Source organism: Quercus robur, chromosome 4 (genome assembly GCF_932294415.1).
Source record: "Quercus robur chromosome 4, dhQueRobu3.1, whole genome shotgun sequence".
Lineage (NCBI taxonomy): Eukaryota > Viridiplantae > Streptophyta > Magnoliopsida > Fagales > Fagaceae > Quercus > Quercus robur.
Window position 1 is genome coordinate 642,331 of NC_065537.1, and position 14,629 is coordinate 656,959.

At 37.6% G+C, this 14,629-nt stretch overlaps 1 long non-coding RNA gene across 1 annotated transcript; it reads right to left on the bottom strand.

The window, feature by feature from the left end:
* Nucleotides 1-3,787: 3,787 nt before the first annotated feature.
* LOC126720269 (uncharacterized) lies at nt 3,788-14,493 on the bottom strand. The gene is made up of 2 exons (XR_007653325.1): nt 14,425-14,493; nt 3,788-4,170 (listed from the first exon to the last, which is right to left on the bottom strand). It is a non-coding gene; the product is annotated as an uncharacterized LOC126720269 (long non-coding RNA).
* Nucleotides 14,494-14,629: the final 136 nt, after the last annotated feature.

Below are 14,629 nucleotides of genomic sequence, written 5' to 3' on the forward strand. Positions count from 1 at the left end.
GTTTGGTGATAGTTGGTGACTACTGTAATGTTAATCTTAGCGTTTTTGTAGTTCTGTGTGTTGGTGTATTTGTTGGTTGTTCGTGGTGATTTTTGCCATGGTTGTGGAGGTGGTTCTATGCTGTGGTGGTAGATTTTCAGACTGTTGCTATGATATGTTTTTGTTGAATTATTTTATTTTATTTTTTAATGTGTTGTATTATTATTTCTAATCTTGAAATAGAAATGTGATGTAGAGTTTGTTGTTAAACTTTATTAAAAAAAAAAAAAAAAAATTTGCTAAGGGTGTGTTTGTTTGGAGGTGAAATAGGGTGGATGGAAAACTTTAGAGAGAAAATGGAAAGGAAAACTTTTTTGAAGTGTGTTTGGTTGGGTGAGGAGGAAGGAAAATAAACACTGGGGCCTAGCTAGGTGTTTTCTCTCTGGCCCACCAAAAAGTTTTCTCTCCAAAATGGAGAGAAAACTGAGAGAAGAAAGCTCATGAAATGAGCTTCCAAAAATACCCTTGGAATGCACCTCCAAGTCTCCAACGTGTTGGCTTCTTTTTTTTTTTTTTTTTTTTTTTTTTTTTTTTTTTTTCTAGTTCTTTTTATTTTTTCTTTCTCTGGTACCAACATGTTGGTTTTTTTTTCTTCCTCCTTTGACTTTTTTTCTTTCTGTTACTAACATGTGTTAGCTTTCTTTTTTTTTTTTCTTTCTCTGGTACTAACGTGTTGGTTTTTTTATTTTTTTTGCTTGCTTGCTTTTGTCTAGACATGTTGGCTTCTTTTCTTCTTTTTTTTCTTTGATTTTTTTCTAGACGTGGAGCTTTCTTCTTCTTCTTCTTCTTATTTTTTTTTTTTTTTTTTTTTTTTTGGTGCTCATATGTTTATTCTCTCATTAATTTTGGTTGGTTTTTGTTTTTGTTCTTTTTTTTTTTTAGAAAATAGTTTTGGGTTAATTTCATATATATATATTTTTTTTACTGAAGTGTCCATCTATACACAATTTTTTTAAAATATAATGTGTTACTTTTTGTTTTATTTAATAGGGACATAATGGTAAATTTATATAAACTTTATTTTCAATCAAATAAAAAAGTTTTCCATCTCTCCACTTTTCCACCCTCCCAACCAAACACAAATGAGGGAAACTAAAATCTTTTCTATCCTCTCTCCATTTTTTATCCTTCCACTTTTCTATAATCCCAACCAAATGAACCCTAAAAAAAAAGTTGGTAACGTTTTGATGTATTAAAATAATATTTCAAACGGCAATTTCACCGGCATATGATTACGCATACTTCTGTTTCGTATATACCAATTTATTTGAGCTAAAACTAAACTCTTGTCTATAATAAAATTGCAATTTTGCTTCCTAAGTTCAGGAAAATTAAACACTGTTTTTACATCTAAAAGCCTTTGTTTCTTACCCCCACATCATTAACAAACACAATCTGAAAAAGAATTATTAACAAGTTATAAATGGAAAAACTAGAACAACATCAACACCATATGCAACTACTACCAATAATACACATCTCTCCTTCATCAACACTGCAAGTGGTACTGTGCTAGAGCTTGGGAGCCTTGAAATGTTCTTAGTTTTATTAACATTCTTCAAGGCCATATATATATATATATATATATATATATATATATATATATATATATTGTAGAATACGCAAGTCTATTAGCCCTCTTGGGCCCATTGAATTGCACTTGTCCTAAGACTCATTGTACTTTCCATTTCATATGTTTTATGTAGAATGAGTCGTACAATATTATTTATGTCAGTTCTTCCTTGTATGGGTGTGAAGGGAGGGATGCTATATATCTCTTTGCATAACTGCAGTTACAAAGTCATTTTAGTTATTTTGCATGGTTGCGTCTAATGGGATTGTGCTTATGCACGAGTTTGCTACATAGATAAACCATGACCCATGAGGTGCAAATTGAGGCCAAAAATTAGCCTATAGCTACGAGGTCATCAAGAGGTTCAGAAATATCTTAAGTGAGAGAAATCATAGATTGCACCATAACGTGCAAAAACTTTATAAACTAGCTATGACGACGGAGTGATCTGTCTTCATTAAGCTAATATTGTGGCTAGGAAAAAATATTCACGATCATAAACTACAAGAAATCAGGGTTTAGGCAATGTTTGTAAAACGTCACTAAAAACCCAAAAAACGTCGCTATTGACACAAATGGTCTACAGTGACTTTTTTTTTTTTTTTTTTGTGACGTTCAAAAACGTTGCAATAGAGCAATTGCTATAGGTCTACTGCGACATTTTTAGAAACGTCGACATATGTGACTCTTTAATGGCATTCAAAAACTTTTAGTGACGTTTTTTAAAACGTCACTAAATAATATAACATTTGTGAATATGTAGGAAAATACATTTAGTGACATTTTTAAAACGCCGCAAATAATCAAACCTATAGTGATGTTTCAAAAACATCACAAAAGCATTTGTCCTCTTGTTTTTTAGCGACGTTTTAAAAACGTCGCTAAAACCTGCTCATCAAATTTTTTTTTTTATAATATTAAAAATGCTATATAAACTACTCTAAATTCAACAATAACTAACATGAGCTTGTAATAGATCAAATATACCTATTGATCATCAATACTCCACAATAACAATTGTTCAAACTTGTAAGGTTGAATTTAATCAACCATTTTGTTGGCTTTATTCTATGCCAATTTGCTTGTAATTCAGCATTTAGAAACCCTATATTTAGGTGGGAATCATGTAAAAGTAGTGTGTGAGAGTGTGAAGAAAAGTTCAAGAGTGTGCACTCAAGTTGGGCCTCGTGACTGGATCTCGCGACTGGCGAGTCGCCAAAGGAGGCACATGTGTGAACCATGCAGGGGAGCTGAAGAGTCACGCCAGTTGGAGCACTACAAGACAAAACTTCTACTCTGGCTAGGCAGTTAACTCACAAGTCATTCCAGTCGCGAGCCCGAGTCGCCAGACAACTCTATTTGTTACAAACCTGACCTTTCACATTCTAAACACACACCAGTATAAATACCCATATACCCACATATTGTAGAGAGCTTCCAGAGAGAATTTTGAGAGAGAAACTTTAGAGAAAAACAAGATTGACTTATCCACAATCTTTATACTTTGATTCTCCAAATTCCTCTACTCTCACCCTCTCCATTGTTACATCCTTGAGGGGTACATTAGCCAAAACATTTTCTCATCATACCCATATCTATGAGGAGGCTATTTGGTGCTTGGGAAGCAGTTAGGAAGGGACCAATTGATATTGGTTGATGCAATGGGATAATTGCGGGATCTGGTAAGCTAGAGAAGACAAAGGTTCGGCGTAACCTCGTTGGAGCAAAAAGCTTGGAGGGCTTAGGTATATTAGGTAGATTAGGCTTGGAAGGTCTTCTACTATTCATGTATCCCAACTTTATTCTCTAGTAGATTATTGACCGCTTGAAGGGCGGCCGAAAGGTTTTACGCCGAGAACTTTGGTTTCCTCTTCGATAACACATCGCTATGTTGTCTTTGTGTTTGCATCTCTCTTCCCTTCATCTTTGTCATTTAATTACTGTTGTGGTTGTGATTTTTTTTGGTTTAGATTGTTTTATCAATTTTGTATTAGCTTGCTTTCATATTCCGCACATACATTGTTTGATAATAAGCTTCAATTGGTAATTCATAATTTGGGGGTCTAAACGTTCATAGGTGTTTTACACACTAATTGAACATTCAAAACTTACACACTAACACCATTTCACAAAGATTCAAGTAGATATATATATTTAATACCAATACATAACATATGTCTAAAGTATCATCTTGAATTTAACAAAACACTTGTCTATCTACACACACAAAAAAAAAAAAAAAAAAAAAAAAAAAAAAAAAAAAAAACCACCCAAATTATGACAATATTATAAACAAAGTACAATACTTCCAAAATAAATGTGGTTGTTCAAAACAACTATGTGATAGCCCATACTAAAAAAAAACAACCACCCAAACTATGACAATATTATAAACAAAGTACAATACTTCCAAAATAAATGTGGTTGTTCAAAACAACTATTTAATAGCCCATGGAGTCCTTAAAACACTGCATTTACCGCGATAAGCTAGTTTCTTGATGGGATGAAGCTTGTGATCTTTAAGGAGTTGGAGATTGATGATCTACATCAAAACCACCCTGAATACAAATTAAGAATATCTAATAAGTTCATAAAGAAATCATTTTGAGTAACAAAATAATAGTAGCTATACTTAAAAAATTTAAACACTTAACACTAAATACAATTTTAAAACATTAAAATTTAAACACTATATTCCACAGATGTCCTATCTCTAATATCCATCTAACTCTTGTCCATAGCTATAGAATAAATTTACACAATAAATACCTATAGCACGATATCTTGAAAGTATAAACCAACGGTTAATCCATATTTCAATTACCCTAACACAATTAGCATAATCACAAGTATAGAATGCTTACAAGTATTGGAAAAAAAGAAGAAGTAATTAACAAACATAACTCAATTTCCTAATTTAATAAACACTCCTAATATCAATTGCAACGACCTTATAACACCATGTAAGCCACTACTTGTTTTAATACTACAATCCACCCAATACAATTATCATAATCACAAATATAGAATGCTTACAAGTATTGAAATCCAAAAAGTAATCAACAAATATAACTCAAAAATATCCATCCAAATTTAAAAAAAAAATAAACACTCTCAATATGAATATAAACTGCTTTATAGCATCATGCAAGCCACCCGCTTGCTTCAACTCAACAATCCACCCGCTTGCTCCAACTCAGCAATCCACCCTGTAAGGTTGAATTTATTCAACCATCTAATTGGCTTTATTCCGTGCCAAATTTGCTTGTAATTCAACAATTAGTAACCCTGTATTTAGGTGGGTTTGATGTAAGGGTAGTGAGTGAGATAGAGTGAAGATTGCTCAAGAGTGTGCAAGAAAACAGAGACTCGCAGCTGGGCCTCGCGGGTGACTCGCGGCTGCAAGCCGCCAGACGCAGCACACGTGCCAAGCATGCTGGAAGGTGAACAGTCATGGAAGCTGGAGCACTACAGGACAACTGGCCATACGGTTATCTCGCGACTGGATCTCGCGACTTAGTCAAGCCGCGAGGTCAAGCCGCGAGCCACCCCTGTTTTGTAAAACCTGATGTTTCACATTCCTCTCCCACTCCAGTATAAATACCCCTTTTACCCACGATTGTAAGGGAGCTTTCAGAGAGAATTTTGAGAGAGAAACCCTAAAGAAAAATAAAATTGATTCACCCACAATCTATCCATTAGAGTCTCTTCAAATTCCTCAACTCTCTTCCTCTCCATTGTCAAATCCTTGAGAGGCATTATACCAAACTTGATTCTCACCATTATCATTACTGTGAGAGAGCTGTTTGGATTTCTGGGAAGCAATTAGGAAGGAACCAATCTTCATTGGTTGATGCTACGGTCTAGTAGCGGAATCCGGGAAGCTAGAAAAGAAAAAGGTTCGGCGCAACCTCGTTGGAGCAAGAAGCTTGGAGGGCTTAGATGCACTGGGTAGATTAGGCTTGGAGGGTCTATTGCTGTCCATGTATCCCAACTGTATTTTCTAGTGGATTGTTTACCGCTTGGAGGGCGGCGGAGAGGTTTTACGCCGAGGGCTTCGGTTTCCTCTTCGATAACACATCCCGTGTTGTCTTTGTGTTTGCATCTTCCTTCCTCTCTATCTTTGCCTTTTTATTATCTGCTGTGGATTGTGTTTTGTTTCGGCTTAGATAGTTTTTACCAATTTCATATTATAGCATATGTTAAGTTTCCGCACACTAGTTGTTTGACATATTGCTTGAATTGGTTAAGTTGTAATTTGGGGGTCTAAACGTTCAAAGGTGTTTATACACGTTTTTTAACTTTCAATTGGTATCAGAGCGGGTACACTTGTTGTGGTTTCATTACCTAAGTGTGATCCTAGACCCCTATGTTGTGGTAGTTGTTATGGAAAATACCATGCTGAATTGTAGCTTAAGTATTTGTGAAAATGATCTCATAGAGTTGTTAGAAACTAAGAAACATGCTAGAGTATTTGTTCACTTGCTGGAATATCTTGAAAATCAGAATCATGTCTTACACAGTAGCATATCTGAATCTAAATCATTGATTAAGAAATATAAAAGAAAGAATAGAATGTTGTGTGAGATGATTGAGAGTCTGAAAATGAAAAGTCAATCTGAAAGAAGCATGAAAACTGATGATGAGTTTGTGTTTGAAGGTCAAGAATGTTTGTCACATGTGAACTTATTTGTGCATACCTCATTGAAGGTGTTTAATGCATGTTTGTGGTATCTTGACAGTGGGTGTTCTCGCCATATGACAGGGGATAAGTCACTGTTTAAGACACTCAAAGAAAAGGTTGGTGACTATGTGACCTTTGGTGATGGAAGTCATGCTCAAGTCCTAGGCAAAGGAACCATTGAGATACCTGGTTTGCCGTTGTTGAAAGATGTGCTGTACATAAAAGGGCTGAAGGCGAATCTGTTGAGCATCACTCAAATTTGTGATGATGATTTCCTGGTACAATTCTCTAAGAAGGGATGCTTGATCATCAATGAAGAGGGGATTCAGGTTTTGGAGGGAAATCGGACTACAGATAACTGTTATGGAATAGTTCCCACGGCACCCATATCGTGTAGAAGTGCTCGTGTGGATATGTTGGAGCTGTGGCATCACAGATTTGGGCATGCCAACTTCAAACAAGTAGCAAAAGTCTCCAAACTTGAAGCAGTCGAGGGACTTCCTAAATTTGGAAAAGTGAAGAAGACCGTTTGTGGTGCATGTCAAAAGGGGAAGCAAACTAAGGCAAGTCATCACAAGGTAAATGTGATTGCCACTTCTCGGTGCTTGGAGTTACTTCATGTTGATCTAATGGGGCCTACCAGAACTGAAAGCCTAGGAGGGAAGAGATACATTATGGTCATTGTGGACGACTACTCAAGATACACTTGGGTTGAATTCCTTAGAGAAAAATCAGAAGCATGTGAGAGGTTGGAGATTCTGTGCAAGAAACTACAAAACGAAAAAGGGGTTCCAATTGCCAAAATTAGAAGTGATCATGGGAGGGAATTTGAGAATGCAAGATTCGAGTCCTTCTGTGAGAAGAATGGAATCAAAAGAGAATTTTCAGCTCCCAAAACTCCGCAACAAAATGGAGTGGTAGAGAGAAAAAATCGTGTGATTCAGGAGATGGCAAGAGTCATGTTACTTAACAAGCAAATACCTCAAAAATTTTGGGGAGAAACTGTCAACACCTCGTGTCACATTGGCAATAGGATTTTTTTCCGTGTTGGTACAAAGAAGACCGCCTATGAGATATGGAATGGGAAGAAGCCTAGAGTGAAGTATTTCCGGGTGTTTGGAAGTAAATGCTATATCCTAAATGATCGGGAGAATCTTGGGAAGTTTGATGCGAGAAGTGATGAGGGTATTTTTCTTGGATACTCTACTACGAGTCGAGCGTATAGAGTGTTTAACAAGAGAACAAAGACTGTGATGGAGTCCATAAATGTCAAGATTGATGATGCCTTATCTAAGGTGGAGATGATTGATGATGTAGAAGGGCCAAGCACCAAAGAGCCCGATGTTGAGGTAGAAGCCTTGGATATAGAAGGTGAAGAACCTATACCAGACGTAGAATCGACTCCCACCAACCCAAGAATGGAAACGAGATCGATGTCTAGAACATCAAGTCCTCTTACTCCTCCGGAAGTTCATCCTCCTATCTCTCGAAGTGATGAAGTCTCCACATCAAAAAGGCCATCTTCAAGAGTTATTAAGAACCATCCGGAAAGCAATATCATAGGATCTCTTGATGAAGGTCTTCGCCTCAGAAAAGGAAACATTCTGTTAGCCAATCATGTAACATATCACTGCTATCTTGCACAGTTTGAACCAAAAAGGGTTGAAGAGGCTCTTCAAGATGAGAATTGGGTTGAGTCAATGCATGAAGAGCTGAATCAGTTTGTGAGGAATGATGTGTGGGAACTTGCTCCAAGGCCTGAGAACGTTCATGTTATAGGCACAAAATGGATTTTTAAAAACAAAACTGATGAAGATGGAGAGATAATTCGAAACAAATCTCGGTTAGTAGCTCAAGGATACACTCAAGTAGAAGGAGTAGATTTTGATGAATCTTTCGCTCCTGTGGCAAGACTCGAATCCATTCGAATCCTCATGTCCATTGCATGCACTTTGAATTTCAAACTCTATCAAATGGATGTAAAGTGTGCATTTCTGAATGGATATCTAAATGAAGAAGTGTTTGTTGAGCAACCAAAAGGATTTGAGGATCCTCATTTTCCAGATCATGTATTAAGATTGAAGAAAGCCCTTTATGGCTTAAAACAAGCGCCTAGAGCCTGGTACGATCGTCTTACACATTACCTTCTAGATAGAGGTTTCAAAAGAGGGTATGCCGACCGAACTCTGTTTGTCAAAAATGATGAAGATTATCTCCTTGTGGCACAAGTCTATGTTGATGACATAGTGTTTGGGGCAACCATCGAAGATCGTGCTACTGAATTTTCTGAGGAGATGAAGAAGGAGTTTGAGTTGAGTATGGTGGGGGAACTCACATTTTTCTTGGGTCTTCAAGTCAAACAACAGAAGGAGGGTATATTTGTATCTCAAGAGAAGTATGCCAAAAACATTGTCAAGAAGTTTGGTCTAGACTCCAAAAAACATGCCTCCATTCTCATGAGCTCATCCACTAAACTGAATGTTGATTCGTCTGGAGTCGAAGTAAGTCCTACATTGTATAGGAGCATCATAGGGAGTTTGCTCTATCTTACAGCCAGTAGACCGGACATTGCTTTCAGTGTTGGCGTTTGTGCCAGGTACCAAGCTAATCCGAAGGAATCTCACCTGACTGCCGCTAAGCGAATCATTCGATATGTGAATGGTACTTCAAACTATGGTCTGTGGTATTCAAAAGACTCAAATGCTTGTCTTGCTGGGTATTCAGATGTTGACTGGGCTGGCAGTGTAGACGATCGGAAAAGTACTTCAGGCGGCTGTTTCTACCTTGGTAACAATCTTGTCTCGTGGATGAGCAAGAAGCAGAATTCCGTGTCTTTATCTACTGCTGAAGCAGAATACATCGCTGCTGGAAGTTGCTGCACTCAGCTTCTTTGGATGAAGAAATTACTTCATGACTATGGAATTCCTCAAGAAACGATGTGTGTCTTCTGTGACAACACCAGTGCCATCAATCTTTCCAAGAATCCTGTCCAGCATTCAAAATCTAAACACATAGAGATACGTTACCATTTCATTCGGGATCTGGTAGAGGAAAGAGTTGTGTGTCTTGAGTTCATACACACCGACAATCAAAAGGCGGACATCTTCACCAAGCCTCTCGATGGTCCATGGTTTGAATCACTCCGTAAGACCATTGGTGTTGGTACAATTCCTTGACTCTCTTGTGTGTTGTGTGCTTCATATATTTATAATATGATAAGTTTGTTTGTATTGAAGCACACACTTCTTTGTTAGCTCTTTGTGCAGCATGTTTAATGTTTGTCTGTCCATTTGTGAATACTGTTGCTTCTTTCTATGTTTGTTCAATCTTTTTCTTCTTTTATGTCAAAAATCCAAAAATCACATAAAAATTAGAAAATCAAAAAGTTTGATTGACATTGTTGAGTTTTTGTCTCAAAACTTGTTTTGCCTTGTACCTTTGTGCTAATGGCATTGTGCATTTTCGAGCATTGCTTGTATCTTTGCACTCATATCTCTGTGGGAGAAATCTTGAAATCTATGTGATTGTTGTAAATAGATCTTTAAACTTGTCATGAATGATTAGTGAATGGTTTTGTTGATCTTGAGACATGCATAAACTTGTGTCTATATATCTTCCCACTCTTTATTTTTGTTTTGCTAAAAAGAGCTCACCAAATGTAAATCTCCAAATAAAAAGAGATATTGAGCTGCAAAAGCCTGTCGCACATTTTAGTATTCGACTAGGAAAAAGGGTAAGCGACTTTATATTAAAGAAAATGTTTATTCAAAAAGCCAAAGGCTTGTTCTTTAAAGTGAAATGTCATATGTCACTCTCACAATGAGAGATGATTGTCTCAAAAGATCAAAATGATCAAATGTTATGTTTGAAAGTGGAGTCAAATGTAAAGCTCCAAGTTATGTTATCAAGTTGTGTGGGAGGTCATATATACATATTTCTATAATTGAGATGGGTCACATGATCTAGTGCTAATTGTGTATGTCTTGGTTGAATTGATCATTGAAGCTCCACATTAGACTAAGGACTATCTCATTGTTGATATCCACACACAACACACAAGTTTATGTTCAATAAATGTCATATTCATTTGTGTGATTGTACTTGATGAAATGTGTTTTCACATGCTCAATCTGTGTTAATTCAAGCACAAAAAGATTTTTGAGTGTTTTAGGTGTTTTTGGAAAGTATTTTGTTTAAAAAATCTGAAAATTTCAAAAATCCAGTTTTGCCCTGTTTTGGCGGCTCTGTCGCGGGTATGTCAAGTCACGAGCCTCAGTCGCGTCTTCGCGGGTCATTTTTGGCGACTTGTTCGCGAGTGGAAGGTCTAGTCGCAAGGTTTACTCAGAGATTTTCGCGGCTCAGCTCGCGACTCACTCGCGGGTAGACCTTCCAGTCGCGAAAAACACTTAGAAAAATTTTTCAAATTTTTGTCCTTGAGTGTTTTGGCAGCTTGATCTGGCGACTTTTTGGTGACTCATTTCAGTCGCGAAAAACGCGTGTTTTGGAAATATAGGGGCAGTTTTTAAACTTTTTTGTTTTCCCTCGATCCTTTTGTGACTGTTCATTGTCTTTCTCATCTGCTCTTATCCATTTACACCGTACCTCCATTTTCGATCTCCATTTTTGCCTCTTTTTAGCTCAAAATAATCGAGTAACAGGTATGGTTTTTCTGTCTTGAACTCTATTCTACTTGTTGTTCTGGTTTTCCCTCTGGATTATTCGCATTTGATTGTGTTTTTGAGATGGGTTTTTAGCTCAGCTATTACTCTTTGTCCATGTTTAGCTTATGGAAGCTTTTGTTTCTGTTTTGAGCTATTTTAAATTGTTGGTTTTGTTCTTCATCATGTGCTTAGCTAGGGTTTGCTATTTGTTGGTTTATCATCTTGTCTGATCTGCTGTTGATGTGTTGTTTCAAAATGAGCCTGTGTTGATTGTGGGTTCTTTTTCAGCTGATTGTGTGGTTTTATTTTGACCCTCTCTACTGTGTAGTTCAATTTGGGCCATTTGTGTCCCTCATTGCTATCTTCTGGTCATTTCATCCAGCTATTAGGGTTTCTTCATTATCCCTAAATTTCCACTAACCCACTGCTAATAAAGTCTGTTGGATTGTGTTTTGCCATTTCCCTTGTTCATAATACAGACTAGTCATGTCACCATTCAAGAAAGCTGCTGTGAAAGGAGGTAGTTCCAAAGGGAAGGAACCCGTAATTGATGTTGATGATTACCCACCTCAAACAAAAGGGACTCGCTCTTCATCAAAGAGATTCGATCCCAACAAGTTCAGATCATATGCAGCCTATCAGTCTTATGAGAATTACTTTCTACATGCCACACCATTACTAGAAAGAACTGTGGATCAGTCCTCACTTCATGACACTGACATTCCGAAATGGTTTGCTCACAAGGACTGGAATTACCTTCTCTCTGATCTGGATGATGCGTATGAAGATTTGGTAAAAGAATTTTATGCTAACGCAATTGTGGAAGAAGATGAACTTAAGTGCTGGGTTCGGAAAAAGAGCTTTTCTGTCTCTCCTGCGTATCTGGCAGAAATCCTTCACATCAACAGACCAATTTTCCGACATTCACCAGTTTATGATGATCTCTGTCCTGATGAGGAGCTTCTCAAGGAAAGTCTTGGTCAAGACTTGGAGTTCTCACCCAATGGAAAATCCATCAGTGTTTCCTTTCTTTCTCCGAAACTGAGAGTGCTTCCAATTGTGATGTTTCACAATTTGTACCCTTTATCAAGCACTGGGTATATGAACCTCAGTCGTGCTTTGTTTCTTCATGATCTAATCTCTGATGTGGAAATAGACATCTGTGCTCATATCTTTCATGTTCTGCGCAAAACGGTTCTTCGAACTGAGTCTCGGATATGCATTCCTTTCTGCAGTCTCATTTCACAGATCTTGAAGCTCAAGGGAATTTATCCAACGGCAGATGAATCTCCTATCTCAAAACCAAGTCCTATCAACATGCGCACATTCAATGCAAGCATTGGACATAGTCGGAAGAGAGCCAAACTAGAAACTTCTGCATCTCACAGTGGCTCTCATTTCAGCACTCTCTCCCTAGATGAGAAACTTGATCGCATTGTATCCTCTGTCCACGAGTTGAATACAAAGATGTCTGGACTCACAGCTTCTCTACACCATCACAGCACTCGATGGGATATGAAGTTTACCTCTCTTCAAACTCAATTGGATCAAATTCAGAAAAAGTTGGAAGAGGATGAATAGCCTATTCCATGACAAAAAGGGGGAGTGATAGGCCTGATCAGAGGGGGAGGATATTACCTAAGGGGGAGTGTCTTTACATTCTTCTTCAGTTTAAGTTGATATATTGTGTTTTGTAAACTGTTATTCAGGATGTTTTATGTTTGTACCCATGTGCTTTTGTAAGCTTTTAGGGTTAATGTTTTATGCATAGTTTGTAGGCTTTATGGTATGTACCTTGCTTAAGGCAGCCTTTATGCTATATTGAAATCAGTACTTTAATCTAAATGTCTTGCATTTTGATTTATGTATTGTCACTCTTGTGCCCTTGTAGGATTGTTCCTAGATGCATATACCTTGTGTATTATGCATTGGTTGAGTGTTGAACATACAAGTGTCTTGCCTTGTGCTTGTTAACTTGTATGTCCTTGTGTTCATTCCAAGTGTGAATGAGCACTGTGATCACTACCTTGTAGTGTTCACTTGGTTGATCAAGCCATGGTTTGTTTCTTAACTCCATCTTTGCTTGATCACATATTGCCTGTTTCATATGCATTTCACGATTTTCTGCTTAACAATGATCATGGTGTATTGTTGTGTTTCAGGAGTCTTATGTTCATATGATTCAAGTGCTTCACAGCTTCTAGAGTTAGGTGAGAGTGAGTTTTGTTCAACTGTTCCCAACTCACATGTTAAGTCTAGAGTCTGTTTTAGGGTTTTGTTACGGAATAGCCAAAGGGGGAGATTGTAAGGTTGAATTTATTCAACCATCTAATTGGCTTTATTCCGTGCCAAATTTGCTTGTAATTCAGCAATTAGTAACCCTGTATTTAGGTGGGTTTGATGTAAGGGTAGTGAGTGAGATAGAGTGAAGATTGCTCAAGAGTGTGCAAGAAAATAGAGACTCGCGGCTGGGCCTCGCGGGTGACTCGCGGATGCAAGCCACCAGACGCAGCACACGTGCCAAGCATGCTGGAAGGTGAACAGTCATGCAAGCTGGAGCACTACAGGACAAAACAGGACAACTGGCCATACGGTTATCTCGCGACTGGATCTCGCGACTTAGTTAAGCCGCGAGGTCAAGCCGCGAGCCACCCCTGTTTTGTAAAACCTGACGTTTCACATTCCTCTCCCACTCCAGTATAAATACCCCTTTTACCCACGATTGTAAGGGAGCTTCCAGAGAGAATTTTGAGAGAGAAACCCTAAAGAAAAACAAGATTGATTCACCCACAATCTATACATTAGAGTCTCTTCAAATTCCTCAACTCTCTTCCTCTCCATTGTCAAATCCTTGAGAGGCATTATATCAAACCTGATTCTCACCATTATCATTACTGTGAGAGAGCTGTTTGGATTTCTAGGAAGTAGTTAGGAAGGAACCAATCTTCATTGGTTGATGCTACGGTCTAGTAGCGGAATCCGGGAAGCTAGAAAAGAAAAAGGTTCGGCGCAACCTCGTTGGAGCAAGAAGCTTGGAGGGCTTAGGTGCACTGGGTAGATTAGGCTTGGAGGGTCTATTGCTGTCCATGTATCCCAACTGTATTTTCTAGTGGATTGTTTACCGCTTGGAGGGCGGCGGAGAGGTTTTACGCCGAGGGCTTCGGTTTCTTCTTCGATAACACATCGCGTGTTGTCTTTGTGTTTGCATCTTCCTTCCTCTCTATCTTTGCCTTTTTATTATCTGCTGTGGATTGTGTTTTGTTTCGGCTTAGATAGTTTTTACCAATTTCATATTATAGCATATGTTAAGTTTCCGCACACTAGTTGTTTGACATATTGCTTGAATTGGTTAAGTTGTAATTTGGGGGTCTAAACGTTCAAAGGTGTTTATACACGTTTTTGAACTTTCACACCCCAACAGAATTATCAACATCTCAAGTACAAAATTTTAAGCAAAAATTACTTACTATGCTCAAGCCAAGCAAACACCTTTCCAAAAAAACCCAAACTTATCACAATAAATGAGTGGTTAACCTACAAAAGAAAAAAGGGCACTTAAATGATGTGGAATGCAAATAAGGGTGCCATTGCAAAAAAATAATAATAATAATAATATATATATATATATATATATATATATGAATTGATCCCTTCAAATTTTCAGATCAGGTA